Raw genomic sequence first — 27,489 nt, forward strand, 5'->3', positions numbered from 1 at the left:
AATTGAAATGCAATAGGCGAACGGTCATTTTCAAAAATGAAAATTATTAAAAACTGTCACCGTTCGACAGTGGAACAAAATAGACTAGCATTTGCCTCAATTATGGCTATTAAGAATGATGTGCTCGAAAATTTGTAAGTTAGTTGTAAGATATTTTAAGTAGTTTTGTTTCTATGAAACGCAGAAAAGTTGCTTTATAATAATTATAAGGCTTTGAGAACTCAAACTTAATTTAGTCCATCATCATCATCAATGGTGCTACAGCCCTATGAAAGATCCTCGACCATCCCAAGTCTATATTACGCCAGTCAGTCCTATCCATTGCCAACCGTTGCCAGGTTGCTGCGCCTAGTTTTCTCCCATCCTCATCTACACCATCCTTCCATCTAAGTTTTGGCCTACCCCTATTTCTACTTCCCACAGGTTGTGACATAAATTTAGTCCATAATTATTTATTATTACATAATTATGTAATAACAATAACTAATATTCAACGAGCACGTAATGATGTGTATTATTCAGGATGATGAAGTTTGCGACACGAGCCGATGGCTAGTGTCGTTATTAATCAGAGTGAGTAATAGCCAATACATGTGACTAGAATACTATACTTTTTCTACGACTTTATTTATTTTTTTCGTTATTAGAAAATTATTATACTTGCATGAATGTGACTATAAAATGAATCGTTCGTTTATTGATAACTACACAGGTTTACAAAAAAAATAAATTGTGGACTATTTGACGAAACCATATGACAAGGGGGTTTTTGGGGTCGCTGATCATCAATCCGGGGTCCGTTGATCGCTATCACATCAGGTAAAGGTCATTTCAAGGTCAAATCAAGATAAATCGACAGTCACTCTGAAAAAGTATATTAGGGGGTTTTTGGGGATCGCTGATCACGAATCCGCGGTCCGCTGACCTCTCTCACGGCTATCTCAAGGTCATTTTAAGGTCGAATCAAGATGAATGGACACAATCGCTCTGAAAATATATATTAGGGGTTTTTTGTGGTCGCTGATCACAAAACTGATTTGACCTTGAAATGACCTTTACCTGACGCGGTAGAGCTCAACGGACCCCAGTTTTGTGATCAGCGACCCCAAAAACCCCCAAATATACTTTTTCAAAGCGATTGTGTCGATTTATTTGATTTGACCTTAAAATGACCTTGAGCTAGACGTGAGAGAAGGTAGGGGATTCTACCCGGAATTCGTGATCAGCGACCCTAGAAACCCCCTAATATACTTTTTCAGAGCGATTATCGATTTATCTTGATTTTACCTTGAAATGACCTTTACCTGATGTGACAGAGATCAGCGGATCCCGGATTCGTGATCAGCGATCCCAAAAACCCCCTTTTCATATGGTTTCGTCAAATAGTCCACAGTTTATTTTTTTTTGTAAACCTGTGCTATTTATAACTATATATATTTATAACTTTTATTGCAAAATTTAAGTAAAATTATATTATAAATTAACAGTCTCTTCACAATTTCTTTTTTTTTTATTTCTTCAAGCAACACGTTGTAGAAAATGAAACAAAAATTAAAGTTTAAATCTAAAAAATGTCCACTCATATATCAAAGGAATACCGCTCGGAGATGGAGGGGTTTACCGAGGTTTTGGAGGAAAATGACAAAAGTTTCTCAAGGGGCCTCAAAGTTTGGGTGCCTAGGGGCCTCAAAATTCCTAATCCGGGACTGTTGATGGGCGCTATTTTTGAACTTGAATATCTGGGAAAATTCAAGAGAAAATGAGTACCATATTGTGGGTATCGAAATGTTTACTGCGTTATGATTTTTATTAAAATTTAAGCAAAAAACCGCCTTTTTTCATCCATTTCAATATTGTGTAAAATCTACAAATTGTAGATAAAAACGTTTAAGTAAAGACTTAGCAAACTGCAATAGAAAAAGCTATAAACAACTGTAGAATAGATTCCACATACAGAATGCTAATACATAACATAATATATAAAAAAGCAACAATGACAGTACAATTGGAAGAAACGTGTGCGACAGGGAGATGTTATTTCTCCTAAACTATTTACATTAGCACTGGAAGATGTTTTCAAAACAATAGAATGGACAAACATAAATGAAAAGGAACTAAACCACCTAAGATATGCAGAAGATGTAGTAATAATAGCATCAAGTTTTGAAGAACTACAAAACCATGCTAACCGAACTAGAAAATGAATCCGAACAAATAGGTCTAAAAATGAATTGTGCCAAAACAAAAACAATGACAAACACACAAGATGATAGAAACGTAATACTAAACAACACCACAAAATAGAAGCGGTTAATGATTATATATTATTGTGTTTTCAATTTTATCAATCAAAGGTAAAATAAAAATTAAATTAAATTTTTTTTAAATAACGCGGGCACATAAATTTGATACACCCTGTATATTGATCTGTAAATATTTATTAGAATTTAGTTTGGATGTAAGTGGATTTCTTTTTTAATGAGTTTTCCGATGAACCATTAAAGACTTTTGTGAATAATTAAAGTGAAAAGGACGATGTATTTAGGTTTAAAATGGAAAAAAATTGTTTACTACGGAAACTATAGAATCCACAGGTAGATATAATTATCACTTTCTGGGAAAGTGGTTTAAAAGAAAGTTTGGAATTTTAATATCTTTGTTTCAACCCGAGTAAATGTTTGTAGGGTTCCCCGAAAGTAATTAGGATGGTCGGAATAATTTTAAAATGACTGTTTGTTTGTCGAATGGAAAAGATTGCTTCTGATTCTTGGCAAGTTGGAAGGGGAAAGGTAGTTTGAATGATTGAGAGAGTTTGAAAAAGAAGTCATTATGTTTTTGGCATCGCTGAGGAGCAGTTCGACGTTTTCGTGAATAGATAGTTAGCAAGTACCAGTGGTTGTTTGATAGTGGAGAATAGTGCTGAAAAGTGGAACGAGAGACAGATCAAATTGAGACGAAATACCTCTTTGATTCTGTATTATTGTGAGAAGAAGAGCAGAGAATTTTTGGAGTTTTGTTTGAATCGAGTACGTGTCAAAAGAGGCCCGGCTTGTTGGAGAATTGGTGCTGGTATGCTGATAGTTTTGAAGCTGGAGAACGGAGAGGGCTTTGATGAGTAGCCTTTAACATAGTCAACGAGGGAGAGCTGTTTTTGGGTCACGAGAAGACATCAGAGTGATTGAAGCCAAAGGTCAGTCAACTTATGTGAAAGATATTTTTATGTTCGGAAACTAAAATTTTGAGTAAAAAGCGTAGGAATTAAAATTCCAATATTTCAGAAAGTAGATAGGGAGTATAGTATAGCTAATCTTGCGAATACATAATTTGGTTTTGTTTATTTTGTTGTACCAAAGTCATCGGGAACAAACCGATAAATATTTTTTAACTAGAATAAATTTAAATGGTAGAAATTTCATTCGGACATCTGTGTCCACAGGTTTTAGATTTGATAGATTTTAGAGTATCGATTTTGATAAATAAAAGACAATTCTGTATTTTTATTTTATATTTGGCTTTTTTTCTTTTCCCTATTTTATCCCGATTAGGATCAACTAAGAGATACTGAACCCACGAGAGAAGATAAGTATAACGTAAGATAATTTAGACATTTTCTTGATATTATAAAAAGGCACCCTGAGAGTTTTTTATGCATTTTTATGTATGATTTGCGACAATTAAATAATTAATCAAATAAATAATAATTAATATAAAATTAAGAAGAAGCAGATCATAACAATATATTTGGGACAGATAATAAAATAAATAAGGAAAACCAAACAGCGGAGGTAAAAAGAAGGGTCAGATTAGCCTGGGCGGGATTTGGGAAATTAAAATGGGCCCTAAAGAACAAAAATTACAACAATACTTAAAAACAAGAGTGTTTGACCATTGCATACTCCCAATTCTCACATACACATGCCAAACATGGACTTTCATCAAAGCAAAAATGGATAAAATAATGAAGACACAAAAAGCCATGGAGAGAGCAATGTTAGGAGTAAAATTAACAGACTAAAAGCAAAACAACTGGGTAAGAAATAAAACAAAAGTCAAAGACGCAGGACAACATATAGCCAGGTTAAAATTAATATATCATACAGGAAAGACTGGAGTCTTTATCTTCGATATTCAAGTGTAATTCCTATGACTGAGAAACTTGTGTGTTTCTTTATACAGTGAGGACGTTTGAGTTGGAATAAATTAATTTTCTCAATAATGGGCAACTCTGGAGGTAAATGCCAAACAGGTCGATTTTTATTTTTAAATTATAATTTTTGGGCATATATATCATACTAGTGACGTCATCCATTTGGGCGTGATGACGTAATCGATGATTTTTTTAAATAAGAATAGGGATCGTGTCATAGCTCATTCGAAAGGTTATTCAGTTCTCTATACAATAATATAAATATTAACATAATTATTTATACAGGGTGTCCAAAACAAAATTTTTTTGAATTAAATTAATTGAGACAAAAAGAAGAATGTATGTAATTTATTTATTGCAAAATACATTTTAATGCTGTCAGAAAGTAGAAAAAAATGTTAATTTGAAAAATAAACATTGCTTTTCGTTTAAATTAAATGTTCAAACGGCTAAGAGGCAGGAGGGCGGCAGCTTTAATATTAAATTTAAGCGAAAAATAATATTAATTTATCAAATAAACACTTTTTCCTGTTTTCGGGCAACAGTAAAATTTATTTCGAATTAAATAAATTGTATACATTCTTTCAATTAATTTAATTCAAAAAAATTTGTTTTGGGCATCCTGTATAAGTAATTATGTCAATGTTTATATTAGTGAATAGATCATTGAATAGACGTCACTAGTATGATATGTTAAAAAATATATAATTTATAAATATTTATAAATTTATAAATATAATTTAAAAATAAAAATCGACTTGTTTCGGGATTTATCTCAAGAGTCGCCCATTCTTGAGAAAATGAATTTATTTCAACTCTAACGTACTCACTGTACATATGTATACTTTTAAATAAAAAACAAAAAAATTGTAAACTAAAACAATTGATATGTTATGTCGCCTTATATATTTATTAACAATCTCCTGGCCTATTCCTATCTCCATCAATAGTTATTTTGTTTATTACTACTGGAGCAATTGGCATACACGCAACAAATTATTATGGACAAATTGATATTCATTATTCAATAAAATTTGGGGTTTTTCTGCTTATTAAAATTTATTATGGAACGACATAGTATTCTTATTATTAGCAAAATCCTAAATTGGTGTTAAAAAGAGGTCACTTTCGTGCAAAATACCACGTATTTTGGTTTGACTTATCTAACTTTAGAGTTTAAGGAGAATTCCGTGTTAAAATAAATAGAAGGTTGTTTTAATTATAATTTTGTGTATCTTATTAGCAAATGTTCGTTTTTAATCACTTACTGATTTATTAAGTAATTGTTCAAGTCTAGACATTATTGTACACTCATTTTTAGTAAAAAACGACTATGACGGAAAGGGTAATTATACATTCGCCAACAATGATACAGCTACATCACTGGAGTTCGCATGAAAAAACTAAACTTCAAAAAAAATAGTCAAAAATATACTTTTAAGGATCACAATTTAGCAATCTGATCGGACCACTCCTAATATATGATTATATAGATCAGCAACATGGACACTGTCAAAAAGCAATGAATAGCTAGTAGCCGATTTTATAAGACATATATGTATACAAATACAAGCCCATAATAATAGAATGAAATGGAGGAAGATCTTAAAAAAGGACAAGGCCCACAAAGAGTTGTCGTGCTCCTGATGATGAATTTGACAACTCTAAAATTGAAAATGCTGTAAATCTGGAAAAAACTACTTATTATCTCGAGATAAAGAAAAAGAATTTTCAAAAAAGTCGTTTAGATTATTTAGGTGTGGGTTATTTTAAATCAGGGGCGGCCCGTCGGGGTAGGCAAGGTAGGCGCCGCCTACCCTCTTCAAATGTAGTACAATAATATAAATTATTAATATAAATTACTTATTTCAAAATTGTAATTTATAAATTTTGACACAATACCTACAATAAAATAGCAAAAATTATCCAAATTATTTTTAAAAATATCCCAAAAATTTTCTCCATAGTTATAATTATTGTACGCTTCTTGTAGTATCAGTAGTACTGTATATTCCTTGGTCAGGCACTTGCAAACGTAGCCTGAAATAGAGTCACGCCAACACCGAATTGACGTGCGATCTCTCTCTGTTTACGCGAACTAAAGGCCTGCTGCAGCGATTTTGAAAGGGCGGATAGGCACAGAGTCTTATAGCCGGACCTACAAAATTTTATCAGTTGCTTCTCTTGTGTCTTGTGAAACTGTTTTAAATAATTATTGTTTTTTGATTTTGGCTGTTATTAGTAGGTTAAGTATTCAATAAAACTAGGTAGGACAATTTAAAATTGTTTATGAAAACTGAATAATAAACAGGTAAATTTGAGATCGGTCTATTGAAGGGCATTTTAATTTTATTTTAATTTAGTAATAATTCACTAATGACAAATAAATCTGTGAATAGTTATTTGTCAGTCGTCCATTATATTTTTATTGTGTTTCAATACAATTCGGATAATTTAAAGTTAAACTGACGAATTGTGTTCTTAGATTATATAGATAATTAAAAATTTAAAGCGAGGTTAATTGTTAACTTATCAATTTATTCGAAGAGTAAATTATTATTTGATACATAAATAAAATAAGTAATATTTGACGTTGTTGAAACGTAGGTGTGTTAGTTTTATTGGTGGAAAAACTTTAGTCATCGAATATGAATATTTTAAACGATGTAATATGCAGTTTGATCGAGACGCCTTTTTCAAGGCGCCAAAATCAAGAAAGATCAGAAATTATTTCAATGGCCGGCCTTTACCAAATTTAACAATTTTATCCACAGATAAGACAAAAGACAACCGACCATTTTTGAGATCGTTTAAAACAATATGGTATGAAAATCATAAATGGTTAAGCGAAAGTTATTTTAAAAATTCACTTTTCTGTTGGCCTTGTCTGTTGCTCTCAAATTTGAAGCAAAATGTTTGGGTGAGTCAGGGATATTCAGATTTGAAAAATCTGATGAATCTTCGAAAGAACATTTAAACAATTGCTTAGGTTTAAAACAGTTTTAAATAGAAAAAAATAAACAAACTATTGACAGTGCTTTAGCTGAACATATTTCTCTGTCTAATAAGATATATAATGAAGAAGTTGAAAAAGATTGAAGAAGTTGAAGAAATTGATGTTACAATATTCTGTTAGCAAAACAAGAACTTCCATTTCGCGGTCGTGATGAGAGCCATAATTCTTCAAACATGGGTAATTTTAAAGAAATTTTTAATTTGGTAGTTAAACGCGATTAGGAAATCCAGGATCATGTTAAAAAATAAAAGGGCTGTTCACGGGTTTGTCAAAAACAATACAAAATGATTTAATAGATTGTCTTGCCGATTACGTAAAAAATGAAATTTCAACAGAAATTAATGAAAGTCAATTTTTTCTATACTAGCGGACGATACTACTGATATAACCGAAAAATCACAGTGTACTTTAACAATCCGTTTTGTTAACAAAGTTGGTCAGGTAACAGAAAGATTTTTAGGGTTTTTTGATGTTAGCGAGAATAGATCTGCAGACGCTCTATATAGTTTAATTTCAAACGTGCTTGAGCCATATGATTACGAAAATAAATTAATTGCTCAATTTTACGATGGTGCAAGTGTAATGGCTGGCTCTTTAAATGGATTACAATCAAAAATTAAAGTAGATGCTCCAAAAGCAATTTTTACACATTGTTGCGCTCATAGATTACATTTAGTATTTCAAGACGGCTCAAAATGTATTACAAATTGTAGGAGATTTTTTGTCGCCTACCCGTCGCCTACCCGAAGTATATGTGTAGCCTACCCGCATACTGAGGTCACGAGCCGCCACTGTTTTAAATTACCGTAAAACGGGGTTACTTTGTACTTAGGTGGGTAATTTTGCACCAGAGAGATAAACAAATATAATTGTCAATCTAACAACCAATGTTATTTACATCTGCTTATAAAATTTTGGAAACACACAAACACTCAGTGGTAAAAGCTGGTAAGTACAAGTTTAGGTAAATGTACAGTTAGTTATTCTGATATTTAACGACTAAAATGAATCGTTTTAAATCACAATTTCCAAAAGTGTTCTTTTATGTTTAAAAATGCACATTTTAGTTCATTTTGGGATACCTGCAACACTTTAATCGTACAAAATATCATCCTTCATCTGTGCAAAATATACTATAAACCGATTTACATGAAATTTTGGAATTAGGCATATCCTATCCTTAACTTCAAAAGTGATATTGACCCGAACTCCGTTTTCACCCCGGGGCTGGTTACCACCCCTTTTCGGTGGTGGATTTTTTTTTCAAAATAACCTCAGATATCCATAAAAGTTTTAATTTTAAGCAAAAAATGTTGTATAAAGTTTTTTCAAAACCCCAATACTTTTCAAGTTATTGGCAATTGAAAATTCGGATTTTTCTCACGATTTTCAACAGTTTTTTGCAAATATCTCCAAAAATACGCATTTTAACGATAATATTATAATGAACAAAATTGTAGCAGGTAAAAAATGAACAAATTGGTTTTTTAAAGAGTGTTCTAATAGGTGCCATATTAAGCGAGATATTGAAGATCAAAGCCGTTTTTTATTTTGTGTGAAATTGAATCGATGTATCAATGCCATCTAACGGAGAGCGAATAAATTGTATGCATGCTAATGAGACAGGGTTTTTGTAGTGCTTAAAATAAGCTTTAAAATGAGCACTGTTAAAAGTCTTTTGTACGTAAAATGAGTGAGCTGTAATGAAAAAAAGAGGAACATATAATGGTTTTTTTTAAATCAATGGATTTCATAAGTGCCATTTCCACCAAAATTAAAATTAATCGTATTCCGTCTAGAATCAACTTTAATATAAAGAGTTTTATAGATTCTAGCAGTTTCGCTGCTTTGGAACACATATTTTTTGAAAAAATCACGATTTTAAGAAAAAAAATTTTCGAATTTTTAAAAAAACCACCTTCTTTTCATAATACTTACCTCAAAAATAATGAAAGATATGTAAAACAGTGTAATAATAAAAAAACAGGTTTTTTTGATAAAAATTTTGGTTTGTTTGTTTTTCCTATCACACAAAAATTGACGAAGATATGATTAATTAAGGAGCGCGCGGTAGCGCAACTACAGTCTCTCACGAGACTTTTAACCCTTCACCTTTCAAAATAAAAGATTTTTCACTAAATATTATAATGAAAAAAGTTGTAGCTCTTTTAATTACCTTCAAAATGGTTTTTTATAAGTTGTGATCTTGTTGTAATAGCTTCAAAATTGAAGTAGTTATGGCCCAAAAACTAATCGTATTTTTTTCTATTTAGTAAACTGTATTTTTAAATGTATAATCATACATAATATTCAATGTTTTAATTTAGGGGTAGTTTTAAGGGTTAAAGAACTTGAGCATATGATTTTCCAGCATAGCTTTTTCGAGAACGTGGAACCATATTTAAATCCTTTTTAGTTTATCAAAAGAAATTTTTTAAACAATTTTTAATCGAGGGGTTGATTTAAGGGTTGAAAGGGGTTAACAATTAAATAAGTAAGATAGAGAACGTAAAACATTATTTACTCTATATTTAAGTCTTCTTTTCAAACCAAATTAATTTTTTGTAATTTTTTTCTATTTAGGGATTGTTTTTAAGGATTGAAAGGGGGTTAACAATATGATAATTAAGATAGAGAACGTAAAACATCATTTACTCTATAGTTAAATCGTTTTATGTCATACTAAATTATTTTTTTGGAAATTTTTTAGATTTAGGGGTTGTTTGCAAGGGTTGTACAGTTTTCAAGGGGATGAAAATGAGTTTAACATCAGGTGATTGTGTTAGAAAACACTTTACAATGTCACTCTTTATTATTAAATACGTTTTCAGGCGATAAAATGGCTCAATGTCAATTTTTCCATTAAGGGGTTGTTTTCACCCCTTAAAAATAAAAAACTGAGTTCAGGTCAATATCACTTTTGAAGTTAAGGGTAAGATAAGCATAATTCCAAAATCTCATGTAAGTCGGTTCATAGCAAAAAATTTCGGAGGTAAAAATCCATTTTACGCTTCAATGACTGCACTATAAATTTTTGTTTCTCCAGAAATACCCAGATAGTCCAGAGAAATAAGATTTTTCTCGTGACACATCCCCCTCCAGGTCGAAACCAATTTTTTTGAGTAGTATGGACATCTATATTAATAACCTTTATGTTTCCTGCCGCCGATTTTGATGATATACATAGTTATAAACAAATGAAAATAAAAAAACGGTCAATTTTCGCTTTTTTCGTCTATAACCAAAAAGTTAAGCATTTTAAATAAATTTGAGAGTAATAAACTCATAAATCGTCTAAAAATTTTCAATATGGCGTTCGCTGAATATGTCTATCCTTATTGGTTGCTTAGAAAATTGCAAAATAAATCATAAATTTTGAGTTTTTATTCATAACTTATGTAAAAATTAACTTAGAACCTTCTTATTACACGAATTGCTGAGACTTTTGGTGCTTAAATTATATTTTTAAATTCAAAGCAATTGGTCAAATAGTTTTAAAAGTTATTTAATTTGTTTATCCCAAATTCATTTTTTTGCAATACTATAAGTCAGAAAATTATGAGGTTACAGTAAGACTTCTGACAGTTTATGGAAGAAGAACATTTATACTATTGACTTAATTAAAAAAAATAACAAAAAGTAATTTTAAACAGTGTAAAATTATTTGGCAAAAACACGTCGATTTTTTGCTTACTTATAAACAATTAGAATAACTTTTTAACCGTTACCCGTAGAAAAATTATTTTTTTATATTTGGAAAGAGTGAATTTTTATACACATTTAGAAAGAAAAACAAATGTACTAGGAGAATTAGGGACGAAGTTAGCCCCCCCCTTTTTTAATTCACATGTTTTTGCAAAATAATTTTGCAGTATTTAGAATTATTTTTTGGAATTTTTTTTAATTAAATTAATAGTATAAATCTTCTTCTTTCATAAACTATCCAAAGTATTAGTGTAACTTCATCATTTTCTGACTTATAGCGTTGCAAAAAAAATTAATTTGGGATAAACAAATTAAATACCTTTTAAACTATTTGACCAATTGCTTTGAAATTTAAGGTATGATTTAAGCACCAGAAGTCTCAGCATTCCGTGTAATAAGAACGTTCTAAGTTAATTTTTACATAGGTTATGAATATTTATAAAAAGTCAAAATTTATGATTTATTTTGCAATTTTCTAAGCAACCAATAATAGGTCTGGATCCCGCGTATGAAAAAAAAGTTGATTAATAGCAAGCTGAAAATTTGTTAATAGCTTAAGGGTGTCTAGATGGACAAACTTTGATATATGGGAACACTGGAACAGGGGAAGTTTTAATTGTGGAACAGGTTAAAAATTTGGAACGGTCAGACCACGAAAACGGCACATGTATTTTGTCCGACAGAACAGACTTAAACTCTTCGAACAGAGATTAAACTCTCATGCAAAAATCAGACTGCTATGTATCACCAAATCGGCGTTTTGATGAGTGGAACATGTAGAATATTTCAAATGACAGGAATTATGACAGGTGATAAATAGCAGTCTGATTTTTGCATGAGCGTTTAATCTCTGTTCGGAGAGTTTAAGTCTGTTCTGTCGGACAAAATAAATGTGCCGTTTTCGTGGTCTGACCGTTCCAAATTTTTAACCTGTTCCACAATTAAAACTGCCCCTGTTCCAGTGTTCCCATATATCAAAGTTTATCCGACTAGACACTCTTAAGCTATTAACCAATTTTCAGCTTGTTATTAATCAACTTTTTTTTCATACGCGGGATCCAGACCTATAAGGATAGACATATTCGGTGAACGCCACATTGAAGTTTTTTATACGATTTATGAGTTTCTCACTCTCAAATTTGTTTAAAATACTTTACTTTTTGGTTATAGACGAAAAAAGCGAAAATTTACCGTTTTTTGATCTTTATTTGTTTATAACTACACACACCGGCAAAATTAGCCGAACACGTTAAAAATGGGACATGTTTGATGTCTCGTATTTCATAACCCAGTGGTACGATTTGAGTGATTCTTTTAGTATGTTATAGCCTTATTATTTAAGAATATCGGTGTGATAATATTGTTGCTAGACAGGTAAATGTCATTTTATACCGGGTGTAACAAGCATACTGTGTTTTTTTCTTAAAGTTCGGAACACCCTGTGGAATATTCCAGCATATATAAAATATTAAAATTAAAACTCAATTGTAGAATTATGCTTTCTTAACATTTTCTTTTTTGATTCATTTGCTTATGTTGGAAAATAAAAAAGTTATGTGCTTTAACAAATAACCATGTTTTTTATCAATAAATCCTCATAGTAGGGGAGAAAAGTATGCTAAATTTGCAATTACTCGAGCGTTCTTGGGACCTGGAGTGGATTGTGAAGAGTGGGTGCTACAACCAAAAAAAGTTAAGTTAAGTTTTCCATAAAGTGTGGGACTCTCCATTTTTCAATTTAATTTTCCATTTCCACCAATCGTTTTTTCCGATTATAGCGCCATTTATCCATAATAGGAAAAATATTGAGAATAAAAGTTGCTTATTTTTACTTCAAGGATCCAAATCTGCAATAAAAATTGGGGCTCCTATTTAATATTTTAATGTAACCCCCACCCCACCTCCGCGGGGGGTCATGTTTGGTGCCATTCGGTAGATTTTTGAAAAATATTGAATAGGTGTATTTTGCAGTTTTACGATCTGATGTTCATTTCGCAAAATATCGCAGGGTTCGTATTTATAATTTTTAATTTACCCCCCCACCCCTCTCCGTGGGGTGTCACGAGCCCCCACGGAGGTGGGGTGGGGGATTTAATTTAAAATCTTAAATAGGAGCCCCCAATTTTTATTGCAGTTTTGGATTCTTTACGTAAAAATAAGCAAGTTTTATTCGACATATTTTTTCGAATTATGGATAGATAGCGCTATAATCGGAGAAAAATGATTGTTTCAAATGGAAAATTAAATTAAAAAATGAAAAGTCCCCCACTTGAATGGAAAACTTAACTTAACCTTTTTCTGATTTTAGCACATACTCTTCACAATCCACTAGGTCCCCATAACGCTCGAGTAAGTGCAAATTTAGTATACTTTCCTCCCCTACTATGAGGATTTATTGATGAAAAACATGGATAGTTGTTAACGCACATAACTTTTTTATTATCTCACATAAGTCAATGAATCGAAAAGGAAAATGTTAAGCAAGCCTAAATCTACAATCGAGTATTAATTCTAATATTTTACATATGCTAGAATATTCCACAGGGTGTTCCAAACTTTAAGAAAAAAACACAGTATGATTGGTACACCCGGTATGAAATGGTATTTACCTGTCTAGCAACATTATTATTACAACGATATTCTTAAATAATAAGGCTATAACATACATACTAAAAAAATCACTCAAATCGGACCACTGGTTTATGAAATACGAGACATCAAACATGTCCCATTTTTAACGTGTTCGGCTAATTTTGCCGGTGTGTGTATGTATATCATCAAAATCGGCTACAGGAAACATATAGGTTATTAATATAGATGTCTATACTACTCAAAAAATTTGGTTTCGGCCTGGAGGGGGTTGTGTCACCAACAGGATATTTTTTTCCCTTATTTCTCTGAACTAAGACCATACAAAAATAGCTGGGATCACGCTCATATGCTGATTATTCCAAGAAAGATTTAGTAACATGTTTCAATGTTTGTCTGCAATAAAAGGTGGGACAAGTAACAGAATAGCTACTGAAACCTTAAAAATACAAAGAGCAACTATTTCTACAAATTAAAAGGACTTCACACTAAAAAACTTGGTTATCTGCCAATATTTAATTATAGGGAGGAGAAATCTGGTTTTCCTTTCGCTGAAGTGGAATTAAGGCAAATAATTAAGATCTATTTCAATCAAAAAGGGAGAAATATATCTCGCTTCAATGACAATATTGCTGGTAAAGATTGGGTTAAAGGTTAAATCATTCCCAAACTGGCATACAGACCTCACTACAAGGAGAACTTGCAACATAGAAGAAAGCAGAGCGGCACTTAATGCATTTGAAATGACACAATATATAGAAAATTTAGAGCAAACACTTGCTGGAATTGAACCATATGCCATTTTTAATTACGATGAAATAAATTTAACGGATGACACCGGGAAAAAATGTGTTAACTAAACGTGGCGTCAAATATCTGGAACGAATTTGTAACTCTTTCAAAGACCAGTGTCTCTCTAATGATTTCCGGGAATACAGCTGGTGAGCTGTTACCTACTTACGTGATATAAAGATTAAATATTTGGGGAAACATGAACTGATAATGGTCCAACTGGTACACGTTAAGCGTCGTTTAAACACAACGACAAGTCACAGCAACTAGTTGTGATGACAAGTTGAAACGCTGTTTAGACGCTGCGATTCAATGCGATACCACCTTCAACCCAACTCCAACTTTGATAAGTTGTGCGATGCACCGTTTACACACAATGATAAGTTGCAACAACTCGATTGACCTTGATAAGTTGTTTGATTTATCGCTGTGTTTAAACGATCCTTTACGAAAATACTTCATCTAGACGGTGGTTTAAATCGTAGAAAGTCGCAGATTGGTTCAAATAACTTATACCGCCCAGACTTTCTTATATTATCCTTGGATTTGTGTACAAATCAACAACAAAACAAACACGACAATCATTTTACTTGTTGGCCTCCAAACAGCACTCATATTACACAACCCCTCGATGTAGCAGCATTATTCGCTCCAATGAAAAAGTTATGTAAAGAAATTCTATTGGATTATAAAAAAAAAGTGATACTGTAGACTAGCGCGAAGATTCATACTATGTTTTCTGTTTTTAAAATTTAAATAATAGGTATTTTTAAAATGAAAGAAAGTAATTTTATTGTTTTTTATAATTTCTATAGATTTTATTAAATTGAGAAAGTTGACATATATAACGGACTCCCCTCGTCACGTAAAGGGACTTTTACAACTGTTTACTGTGACTGAAAATCACGAACCGCTATTTGGTGTTTCGTGTTGCTACTTCCGTCATGTTCGCCTCAGCATTTTAAAACAGTGGAACCCCGATAAGTCGGCCTCCGATAACCCGGAAGTCCGGCTGACCTGGACCGATTTTCAATATTTTCATCATACAAAACAAACATTTTTTCACTTTGACTAAGTTTTTTACCAAGAAATAAACAATATTGTATACAACTGTACGTAATTTAGATCTACTGTGCATATGTATTTCATGTTTTTGCAATTATAATGGAGTTTATCTGTAAGTATATAGTAATTTATTAATTTTTACCATATTCTCCGGCTAACCTGGATTTTCGATAACCCTGATCGGCCGCGGTCCCGATTAATCCGACTTATCGAGGTCCAACTGTATAAAGAAAAATTAATACAACGCCAGTATAGAAGCTTCGCTTCAAAAACTCATATAGAGAGCAGATCAAGCTTTTTTAAAAACCAGAATTTTCCTAGTCTTTTAAAATTTTTATTGAAAAAAGAAATACAAAAAAAAGGCACGAATTATTGAAGTCTGGATTCAGAGATTGTTAGAAAGACTGGGCTAAAGCAACTTCAAACAACTTTAACCTAGGCATGAGCCGCAATAGACCTGATAGGTAGAAAGGAAGGTTGGTTAAGCGCTCACTCATATTGAACCTAACCTAACCTAGTAGAAGAAGAATATCAGACCCAGAAATAGACGAACTACAAAAAATGGAAAAGGAAATTGAGCTCTGGCAAAAGATTAACAAAATGTCCTCTAGAAATCAATATTGGTGACAAAGATAAGACACATGATTCGGAGAAGATTAAAAAAGTTGTTGGTAAATTATGAAGAATATGTATCGTATATCCTAAAGTCATTATAGCAGTAGATGATGATGGCGCACAAATTATTGCTATGGAAAAAACGATTAAGTTTTGAAAATGGCCAGTAAGACGAGACCAAATACGGTATCATTGCGACAATGTAATTATATCTATAGCTACTAGCTACTCTTAAGCCAATCTCTGAAGAGTATCTCGTTCCTGTAGATTCCCGAAGACTGTTCAATAGCTACTATAAACTTGAATGTGCAAACGATAATCTATATTTCTATTCGTGTAAACTATGAAGTATGTTGGCATTTATTGCTCCATTTTTAAAAGTAAAAAATGATTCAAATGTAGGATAAGAAAATACTAATTAAAGAGTATTTTTTACATCGATACCAATCAATTTTTTTTTATAAACTAATAGATTAAAATCAAATAATTTTATAGCTCTTTCAATGCATATACAATGGATTGTGATCACAAGCCGTTCTGGTACGTTAAACATGTTAAATAAAGTAAGAAACGTGGTACAAAGCAACCCCGTTGTTTGACATATGCATTTTTTGCTGATTAAATGGGTTATTGTTAAAAAATACTTCAAAGAAAACAAGCTTAAACAATGTAACGGGTGCAAAGGGCATTAACGTTTTCGAATTCCTGATACTGTTGCTTCACCCTATATGGTAAATCCGTTTCAGAAATTGTGTTTGTTTGTTGCGTGGAAATGTGTGATTCTTTTTCATTTCTCATGAATCTGTAGTATTACGTAATTCGTTTTCTCACAATGTTGGATTGATTTTATGTTCTCAGGAATTCGGCGTAGATAAGTACCTCGAGTTGTTTACCATACTGAGAATAGCGGTTTTAATTCAAAGAGCTAATTGCCTATGGAGACTATAATATGTTATTTTGAAGCTAATTTATTTATGTTGAGAATTCCTTAGTAAAGATTAAGTCGATCTGAGTTGTTTATATAACATACTTGTTATTATCTAGTGGGACAGCTGTGCGAAAAGCTGAATCAGCGAAGAACATGAGAATTTTGAGCTGAGATATATGATCATCAGAATTTCGTTGATTGAATCCTATTTGCGGGAGAATAAGTTATTACCTTTTAGGGCGTGGTTAAAGTTTGCTTAAACCTTTTCTATTCGTTTTGAAATAAGAGTGGAAATTGGCTAATTTTTTGATTAGTAAAACCGGACATGGTTGAGTAGGATGGAAAAATGGGGAAATGGAATGAGTTTTGGGTTGTACATTAGTTCGAAGTAGATTCGAGATCAGTTCTAAGTAGCCGAGAACAGAGATCAGTTCTAATAAGTCGAGAATAAGAAGTTTGTGCCTTTCCGTCAGCAGGCTCTTTGCCTTGCTGACGGAGAAAATTGTTGAAAATAGTTCAATGGAGAAAACTAGTTGTTTGTATTTAGTACAGTTTCTTTGAGTCTTTGTTCCAGAGCCGAAGTAGGCTTAAGTGGCTGCTGTGGTAGTGGAGAGTGTAAATTCTCGACCGTATTTTGTGTTCCTAGTGATGGATTAAGCACATCCATTAGTTTTCTTTTGTCGAAAAGTTCTTCGTTTCTTTCAATTAATAATAATAATATAATATACAAGTGTTGCATACAATAAACGAACAATGGAATTTCATCTCTAATATAATTATTACCTGTACTTTGTCTATAAAATTGAGTGTCGTTATGTGCGTGACAATAAATGTGCCGTAACATCAGGACAATGTTTAACACCGTAATTGCTGCATGGATGGACTATGGATAAAGAACACATACGGTAAATACTTGCGCTATTTTTTATTGTTGAACTCGTACGTTTTCTCGCGAATTGATGAAACTTTATTTTTTTTTTTTGATAACAACTTTGCTGAATTTTTATTTGTTTCAATAAAGTAAGAATTATATTTAATTACCAGATTTTCTTTACCAATCTCTATCATCCTTATAAAGTAATCACGCATGAAAGTACAGATATTTTAAATAACCGGCATTCTTAGTTTTATATATTTTTTTTATAAGTAAACATATGATATGATATTTTATTTTTTTAATTATGGCGCCCCCCGAGCAATTGAGTTTCAATTTTATTTAACATCTATTAAGAATCCACACCCCTAGGTCTCTGAAGACTTAGAGCTACCGAGGTATATCAAAAAGTTAAGTAGCACCAAGTATATTTTTATATTTTGTTAAATTTGTCATGTTACATATTTTTTGCCTTTGTTATCCATAGGCGTGCTACAACAATGACAACGAATCTGCATTCAAACGTATTAGGTTTTGGGCTCACACTTATTACCTCCCTCATGAGCATGAGATTTGTTATTCAGTTATTCATGCCGAGTAAGCCAACTTTTCTATTTCGGAAAATTTTCAGTATCTAGGGGACGTTTCGTAAATATAGAGGTTTCTGAACTTTGGTGCGTCCGACAACTGGAGTACCCTTAAAAATTTGTCGTCAGACAATATTATCAGTTAATTGTAAATATTTTTATCAAACAATCCTGCAAAAATCAGCTGTGAGGGTATAATGGTAATATTGTCCGACAAATTTTTAATGGTAGGTACTTCAGTTTTCGGACGCACCAAATTTTAGAAACCTTGTATTTACGAAACGCCCCATCCCGAAAATTTTCCGAAATAGAAAAGTGGTCCGATTCGACATGACTAACTGAACAAGAGTAAAAAAACGCTAAATGCCGTAAAAATGAGTAGCGCATACAATATTCCAGCTACAAAGGAGTTAATATGAGTATTAGGTACGTGGCCCGAAAATGTATTTTCATTTTGGTGAAAAATAAAATTCTAGTTTAATTTTAAAAGATGTTTCCATAATATTTGCTAAATTTGAAGTAAAACGCGCCACAAAAGAGTAATTTTGATAGAGTTTGTATTTTGAAGCTCTTTTGTGGCGCGCTTTACTTCAAATTTAGCAAATATTATGGAAACATCTTTTAAAATAAAACTAGAATTTTATTTTTCACCAAAATGAAAATACATTTTCGCACCACGTACCTAATACTCATATCAGCTCGTTATAAATGGTCACGTTTATGGCATTATCTCTCAAATGATCTAGTGTACATCGAATGTACACTAGATTTTTTTCTATTCGAAATAGATAAAAAATATTGGGATGGCCGGTAAATGACCTCGGATTGCCCTATCAATTTAGCGTCGTAATCACTACAACTACATAAACCATTTCGACGATAATGGTAAAATGGATTCTACCTTGGGAACTCGATAACTTCTGAACAGCTTAACCGATTTTGATCATTAAAAATGAGTTTGAAACGAATTGACAAGTAGTAGGTATCTGATGCATTTAAGGTCAAGTATGATAACTGAAGGTATTACAGGAATTATTGAGCTTGAAAAACCGTTTTTCCCATAAGAAATAGATTTGATCATGTTTATGCCTATAACTTAAAAATTCGAATTTTCCCAGATATGTAGTATACACCGTTAGATGCGTCTAGAGTCCCTCTACAAACGCTCACTTATTGACGCAATTCGTAGGTTGAAATTTTGAGTAAATGTCGAAAAACAAAAAATTTGTTCTTTAGTTTTTCGGCTATACTGAACCGTCTGTAGGAATAATCTTGACCGCTTAGGCACCATTTGAAATACTAATTTAACACTATTGATTTGGTGTATTTGCGGTCTTCCTGTCTTTCCTTGAACCTAAGATATATTCGCCCAAAAATTTGCCATTTTGTATCTTCTTAGCCCTATAGCTGGCTTATGGGTGGTCAGATGTCACAAACTACACCGGTTCTAAATCGGCCCTGACCCTCTCTTGAAACACAGCAAAAAATATTCAGATCGGTGTAACTTTTCCACACACATACATACACACAAACATTTTCCCCTTTTTAAATAAAAATTGAGTCATATTTCTGAGCCCGGTAACTTTTAAATGGTATGACAGATTTTCAAAATTTAGACAAGCGTTGGAAAGGTAATGATCAATACTATCAGAATCCGCAAAGGTGGGACTTAAATTTAAATTTTTGGGAGTTTTGGGGACAAGAACGAAAAACAGACCCTAAATCGGAAGGGTCGTAAAATCCACACCCTTGGAGCAAAATGGAGAATTGACATATGGATGGGTGAGTCTTTGGCCCTTAAAGGGCACTATTCACATGCGTATTTGTCCGGCGGATATGTACGGCGGACAGATCCGTTGTTAGCTATATACAGGCAGATGTGTCTCCAGACAAATTCGTTGGTGCTACACATTCACGGACAAATCTCTCAGTTTTACTTGTTCCCGCGTTGTGTGTTTATCTGTTTTTCACTGTGCTATGAATAATAAAAAACAACTGGCAATAATTGGAGGATATATGGTTTTATTTGATGATAAAAAAAGAAAAGACTGTGGCCAAACGATGGTTATTGGAAAGAAGAAAGTACTCACTCTTCTTCTTCAAATGCAAATCCACTAATGGATGTTGGCGATCACATTTTCCATTAACTCTCTGTTTCAGTACTCACATATGAATTTAATTAGATAATTCGAAACAAGTGAACCAGAAGATTTACTCAATTTTCTGCGAATGGATAATGAAGCATTTGAAACATTATTAGGATATGTTGGTCCTAGAATCAAAAGAAATAACACACACATGAGAGAACCAGTAAGTAGCAGAGAGCCAGTAAGTAGCAGAGAGCGATTAATCGCCACGCTACGATACTTAACAACTGGACGAAGTGGTGAAGATTTAAAGTTCAGTTGTACAATCTCCCCACAGCTTCTTGGACGAATAATACCTGAAACTTGTTGGGAAATATTTATGGCATAAATACTGTCCGTAGATGACCCAGATTTCTTACTCTTCCTCATTTCTCTTAACTCATGTCGAAATTCAGCACGCAAGGAATCTATTTTCTTTCTTACGTACTTTATATCTGCATCTGGACAAATTTCTTGGCATTTTTCCACTAATTCTTCATATGCGTTGTTTCGCAGTTGCCTGTTAGAATATTCTTTACTTTTTACATTCCACAAGCATGGCTTCAACTTATACATATAACGAAATAAAACTTTCCCAAAATACTTTATTATCCGAAAATGCCATTTTAATGTAATATAAATACACGCCTACTACCGTGGATAGAATGAAAATTGACACAAATTTAACTCATCCGGCGAACAAATTCTTGAAACGTTCACACACATGCGTGTATGTCTGTCTCGCTGTCTGTGGTCGTCGTCTTGAACCACAGACGGCGAGCAAGACACATACGGCGTACGCCCGGATACACACATGAAGATCTGTCCGCCGTACATATCCGCCGGACAAATACGCATGTGAATAGGGCCCTTTAATAAGATGGGATTTGGCCCAATTTTCAATTCAGTCAGATTTAGAAAATCGCATGTAGGGGTATTGTGCGCCACTGGCGAGAACTGCCGTTCTCTGGTAATAAAAAAAGTCTCATGAGGGAGGTAATAATTTTTTTCAACTGTAACCCCAAAGGGGCGTTAAACCGAAGGTTTTTGTAAATAAGAAATATTTATTTTAAATGAGATAATCATTTTTTAAATACAATTTTAATTATTTCATGAAGAGCTAGAGAAATCTCAAAAATCAAATATTGTGTTATTACTGAAAAAATAATTATTTCTATCCTGAAATGTTGAACTTACTCTATCAAAAACTTGAGTATCTTTTCCCTCTTCGTCTATGGGTTTATTAGGTACAAACATTATTTACTGTTACTGGTGAACGGGTCGTTTCCTGCAGTGAAAGGTTTAAAATTTTATTTTATATTGGTGTTAATAATTACCTACGACTATTATTGCTATATCCGTTGGGTTTGTTCTGCCCTGATTTTAAACTTTTGTTTTCGTGTAAAAAATATTGGACAATATTTTTTATTTGTTGTTATTTTAAGTGATGTGGAAATTAAATTAATTGTGGAAATGGTAAGTCTCATAATCATTGCATAGAATAATAATAATTCATTTTAAATAGTTATAATCGGGTTTCCTCTAATAAAATCCACAATTTACAATTTATTTTGAAAAAAAAAGAAAATAATTAAGACATTGCGTCTGCGTAACTTGAAACCACATGGGAAATTTTTTATTATTAATTTTACGGAAAAAAATTATTCTTCATAAAATGCTGTGCATAGTCTAAAAACTAAAATGCAATCAAATATAAAATTGTGTCTTATGAGTATCAAAAATATGAATTTCGATCAAGAGTACCTTATATTTCACAATATCGAAAATTATTATTATGAAAAGTTGTTTGGAAATAAATAAAAACTATGTTTTAATATGCAATTATATCCTTTTAATTGAATTTTTTTCTCAAATTACAGATACCCAACGCCCTTTTCATTTATTACGAATAATGCGATAACTCTTTTATTGTTATTGATTAATTAATTAATAATAATAAAATAGTTATCACATTATTTGTAATAACTGAAAAGATCTAATTATTAATAATAAAAGACTTATCACATTATTTCTAATAAATGAAAAGGGCGTTGTTGAAAAGTATAATTAATGTACGATAAAAAGTTCTTTCTAAAAAGCTTTGCATGGTCTAAAATCTAAGATGCAACCATCAAATCCTATCAAATTTTTTCAATTTTATATGAGATATATGTAAAAAAATATGAGTTTCGATCAAAAGTAAAGTGCCTTTTTTTATATCACAATATATTTCAATTATAAGGATAAAATCGCATATAGAAACATAGTTTTCAATGCTGAACAAGTTTTCATAATAACTTTTCAATATTGTTAAAACTAAACGTACTTTGCTCTTGACCGAAATTCATATTTTTTGACATACCTCGTATAAGATTTATAAAATTTGATATTTGATGGTTGCATTCCGAGTTCTAGACAATGCAGAACTTTTTATGAAGAATAACTTTTCTCCGAAAATTAATATAATAAAACAGTTTCCCATATGGTACCTAGTTATGTAGGCTCACTGTATAAAATTTGTTTGAAAAATTTGAAATGACAAATTATTATTGTTTATTTACTTAAATGTATATTTTTAATTTAATATGCAGGGTGCTTCATTATTGTTGCAAAAAATTTAAGGGGAAAGGCGCAAAATGTCGCCTGCCCTGTCAAAATTTTCAATATGTTTTAAACGTATTCATTTTTTTCCAATCCTGAGAAAACTAATAAGTATTTATTAAAAATTTAAACGCAGAACGAAAGATAACGTTATTGCCGAGGGCCGACAGTCCCTTAAAATAAATAAAAAGTTTCTTTTGAATTAAATATTTGCAATTATTAAAAATCACACTAAATTTTCTCTTTTATTTTTACCCTTGTAACTTATTAAAATAAACATTATAGAAGTTTTCATGGACTTTCGGCCTCAGTAATAATGTAGTCTTTCATTCTGGGTTTAAATTTTTAAAAAATATTTATTAGTTTGTGTTATTATAATTTGTATAGTAGATTTAAAGGGCGCTAAAATATGTCCCACACGCGGACACCAATCAGCCTTGCGGGGGCCCTGTTTATATTATCAGGTGAGAATCCAGCTAATAAAACTACATACGTATTGTTAAATATGGTACACTTACAATATGACGTTGTAATTATATTCATAAATGTATTTATATTAAACAGATAATAATTAATTATTAATATAAGCCTTGAAACAAAGGAAAAACAGACAATAATCTTCAATAAAAAAAACCTAAAGAAGGAAGAGGAACTTGCCGGAAATATGTTTTTACATCTCAACTGCTTATTTACGTAATTGTAAAGTCATGTTTTTTCAACATTTCAAAGTTAATATGTCATTTATTATTATTCGATTAATTTCATATACATGTAAATATTTAAATATTATCTTAAAGGATAACGTCCTGTCAGTCTTTAAAAAATATTAAAAATTAATGTGTCGTGAGGTGAGACAACAAATCAAATGATGATGCCATTGTATGGACATACACATTTTTATATAAGAAAAAAAAATCAATAAAAAACTTGTTATGTAGGAATAATATATTTTAAGAATAATGTATTTCAGAGTCGAGGTTTAAAATAAATAGACAATATCTGAATCATGATGACAATGTAGGTTTAATAGCTGATATAAACAGATGTTTATATCAGCTAAAACAGACAAATTGGTCCTAAAAAGTAGGTCTGAGAACGAATCTCAAGAAAATAATAACAATGAAAAAAAAAACGAAATTAGTTACACAATTTATATAATAGATTTTATGTAAATATAGTATGTATCAGATATTATACTCCTGGTAACAGTTAATACAAAGCAAACATTAGTATTTGAAGACCAAAGAGATAACACCTTTGAGTTAGAAGAAGAGGTAATGATGGACCAAGAATATTACAGCAGTAAGTTTATTCTGCCATAACATAGCTAAAGGATGGCAAAGCAGCAGGTTCTGATAATATACAAGCAGAACTATGTATTTAAACTGATGGACAACGAATCAATAGAAATAATCACAAAGATATTCAACAACATATACAACTCTGGAGAAATACCAACAGAATGGCTGAAGTCTGAGTTTAATAAACTTCCAAAAAAGCCAGGAGCCAAAAAATGCGAAGATTACCGTATACGGTAAGCCTGATGAGTCATCTCCTAAAATTGTTCCTAAAAGTAATCCATGCGAGAATTTACAAGCTATGTATGTGAAAGTCAAATTTCGCCCAACCAGTTCGGGTTCATAAATGCTGTTGGTACGAGAGAGGCTTTGTTTTCAATACAAGTCTTATTCCAGAGATGCAGAGACGTCAATTGCGACGTATACGCATGTCTGGTTGATTACGAGAAGGCGTTTGATCGAGTACAACACGCCAAGATGATGCAAATACTAAAAGAAGCAGGAATTAACAACCAAGATCTGAAAATAATTAGAAGCCTTTACTGGAATCAGACTGCAAACCTCAAAGTTGACGGTGAATACACCGAATATGTGAAAATCATGCGTGGAGTGAGGCAGGCCTACATTTTGTCCCCCCTAATTTTCAATCTTTACTCTGAAAGAATATTTATCGAAGCTTTGCACGAAACTGAAAAAGGTATTCTACTAAACGGGTACCGACTAAATAACATCAGGTATGCAGATGACACCATAGTATTTGCGGACAACCTAGAAGACCTACAAGTCCTCATGAACAAAATCACGTGTTATAGTCAACAATATAGACTCAATATAAACGTAAAGAAAACAAAGCTTATGATCGTCAGCAAGAAAAAGATAACAGAAGGTCAATAGTCTATGGTCTATGGTCTATATCAACCAAACCCCTGTAGAAAGAGTGAGGCACTGCAACTACCTCGGCACCATAATAAATGAAGAATGGACCAACAACCAAGAGATATAAGAGCGCGCATCGAAAAAGCTAGATCAATCTTCAACCGTATGATGGGGGCCTTTTTCAAGAGCCACAACCTTTCTCTTGTTATAAAAGTAAGAATGTTGAGATGTTACGTCTTCTCATGTCTTTTGTATGGTGTTGAATCATGGACCTTGAACGAGGATATGTGCTGAAAGTTGGGAGCATTTGAGATGTGGCTATATCGGAGAATTCTTAAAATCCCATGGACTGATCGGGTCACAAATGAGGAGGTCCTTAGAAGAATGGGGAAGAACCGAGAGGTACTGACCACCATCAAATCTCGAAAGTTGGAATACTTTGGACACATTATGCGCCAACATTCGTCACGGATCGGTACATCAAAAAGAAGAAGAAGCATTAGTATCATTCTAATGTGTGCCCCCAATTTAGACTAAGATTAAGATCAAATAGATAATAGATCAAACTTAGCGGAACTATGGTGGGACGTCGGCCAGTAGGAAAACCAAAGAGGTGGATAGACGAAGAACCGATGCTAAAAAGTGATATTGAGGGATTGAGTGTGGATAACTGAAGGAAAACAGCCAGGGACAGAGATACTTGGAGACGGATGTTGGGGAAGGCCTGGGCCTGACTTGAGCTATAGCGTCATAGGAGGAGAAGAGAGAGAGAGAGAGAGAGAGAGAAAGAGAAAATTAAATAGAAGCCTTCCATATTGATATATTAAAACAAAGATGGATAGTCCAATAATAGAGATATAGCGATAAAAACGGACAATTTTATCGCTAAATTAGGAAAATGTAGTACATTAAGCCCAAAATGTCATTAGTGGGTTCGGACTGGAAATAAAAAATGAAAGATGAGACAGAGATTAATATACTTTGCACAATCATTGCTATACGCAGTAACGCGGCCCGATTGCCTCTGGAAATAGATGGATATTTAACTGATCGTAAGCTATGGTGAATTGATTCATACAGACGATTTTTTACTATATCGGTCTGTGATTACATACTGCCAGCGAGTGACCGATTCAGGTACTTACTGTAATTGTTGTTTTCTTTTCTGGAAGCTGTCTGTTATAAACCAGTCGTAGTGCAGCCAAGTGACTTATTGTACATTCTTTCATGATACCCATTCGAGGATTCTGGAACTCTGTACCCGCTTATACAGGTCAAGTGGATGGGTATCATATATATTTAAATAATATAAAAATTGTTTGGGATCTACGATCTAATCCTCGCAGTCATGAAAGATATAGTTGACTGTTTTAGGTTCTCTGCTACAAAGGTTGCAGCTCAAGTTTCCATGCAACAGTTACATTATATGAAGGTGTCTCTTAATAATTGCCACATGTCCAGTAAGGTAGCCTGTTATAACTCTGAGCTGATTTCTGATTGTTTTCCGCAGTAGGTACTTCAGCCATTTATTGGACCGGTTATATTTTTTGCATTCTAGAGCAGGGGTTCCCAACCGGTGGTACGCGTACCACTGGTGGTACGTGGAAAGGTTTCAGGTGGTACGCGTCGCGTGGGTGAACCAAGCGATTACAATGGGCCTTTGACTGTCGAAGTGCCATTTTTCACCCGCTTCTTCATACTGAGGTCAGAAGTTTTAATGCTTTTAGCTGAAAAAAATAATGACAGACTCAACACGCTGAACATAGGTCTTCAGAGAGCAAACACCCTTCACAGCCAATGAGGAAATAAACTCCTTCAAGAAAAAGTTAGTTCCTTTATGTTCTCAAGTACTGGGGAAGGTTGTCTCTGCGTTTCCGACCCTGTCATCATTTTTTGACGCAAACGAAATAGCTCGAATAAGAGATGTGTTTGCTGATATAATTTATCACTTGGAATCTCTTAAAGAAAGTTTTAATAAATATTTCTCTGAAGATTATTCCAAACTTGACTGGATCAGAAATTGTTTTGCAGGAAGCCCATCAAATAAGTCAGAATTACAGAATTTACAGAAAACATTCATCGATTTCACAGAAGACACTTTAAAAAAATCCTTAATTGACTTCTAAATAAAACAAAACAAGCCAATGGACATATTTTTGATAGCAAATACGTTTCTAAAAAAATTGGAGGGCTTCCTTCCATTCCATGTCCCCCCCCCCCCAAACCTGTGTTTGGTGGTACACCAAAATCTTCAAAATATATCAGGTGGT

At 32.6% G+C, this 27,489-nt stretch overlaps 1 protein-coding gene across 3 annotated transcripts in view; it reads right to left on the bottom strand.

Annotated features, from left to right (window-relative positions):
- Positions 1-27,489, bottom strand: part of LOC114335725 (solute carrier family 2, facilitated glucose transporter member 1) — a 508,422-nt gene that overhangs the window by 115,509 nt on the left and 365,424 nt on the right. The gene's annotated exons all lie outside the window — the stretch shown is intronic.

The sequence above is a fragment of the Diabrotica virgifera genome, chromosome 1 (genome assembly GCF_917563875.1).
Source record: "Diabrotica virgifera virgifera chromosome 1, PGI_DIABVI_V3a".
NCBI classification, from domain to species: domain Eukaryota; kingdom Metazoa; phylum Arthropoda; class Insecta; order Coleoptera; family Chrysomelidae; genus Diabrotica; species Diabrotica virgifera.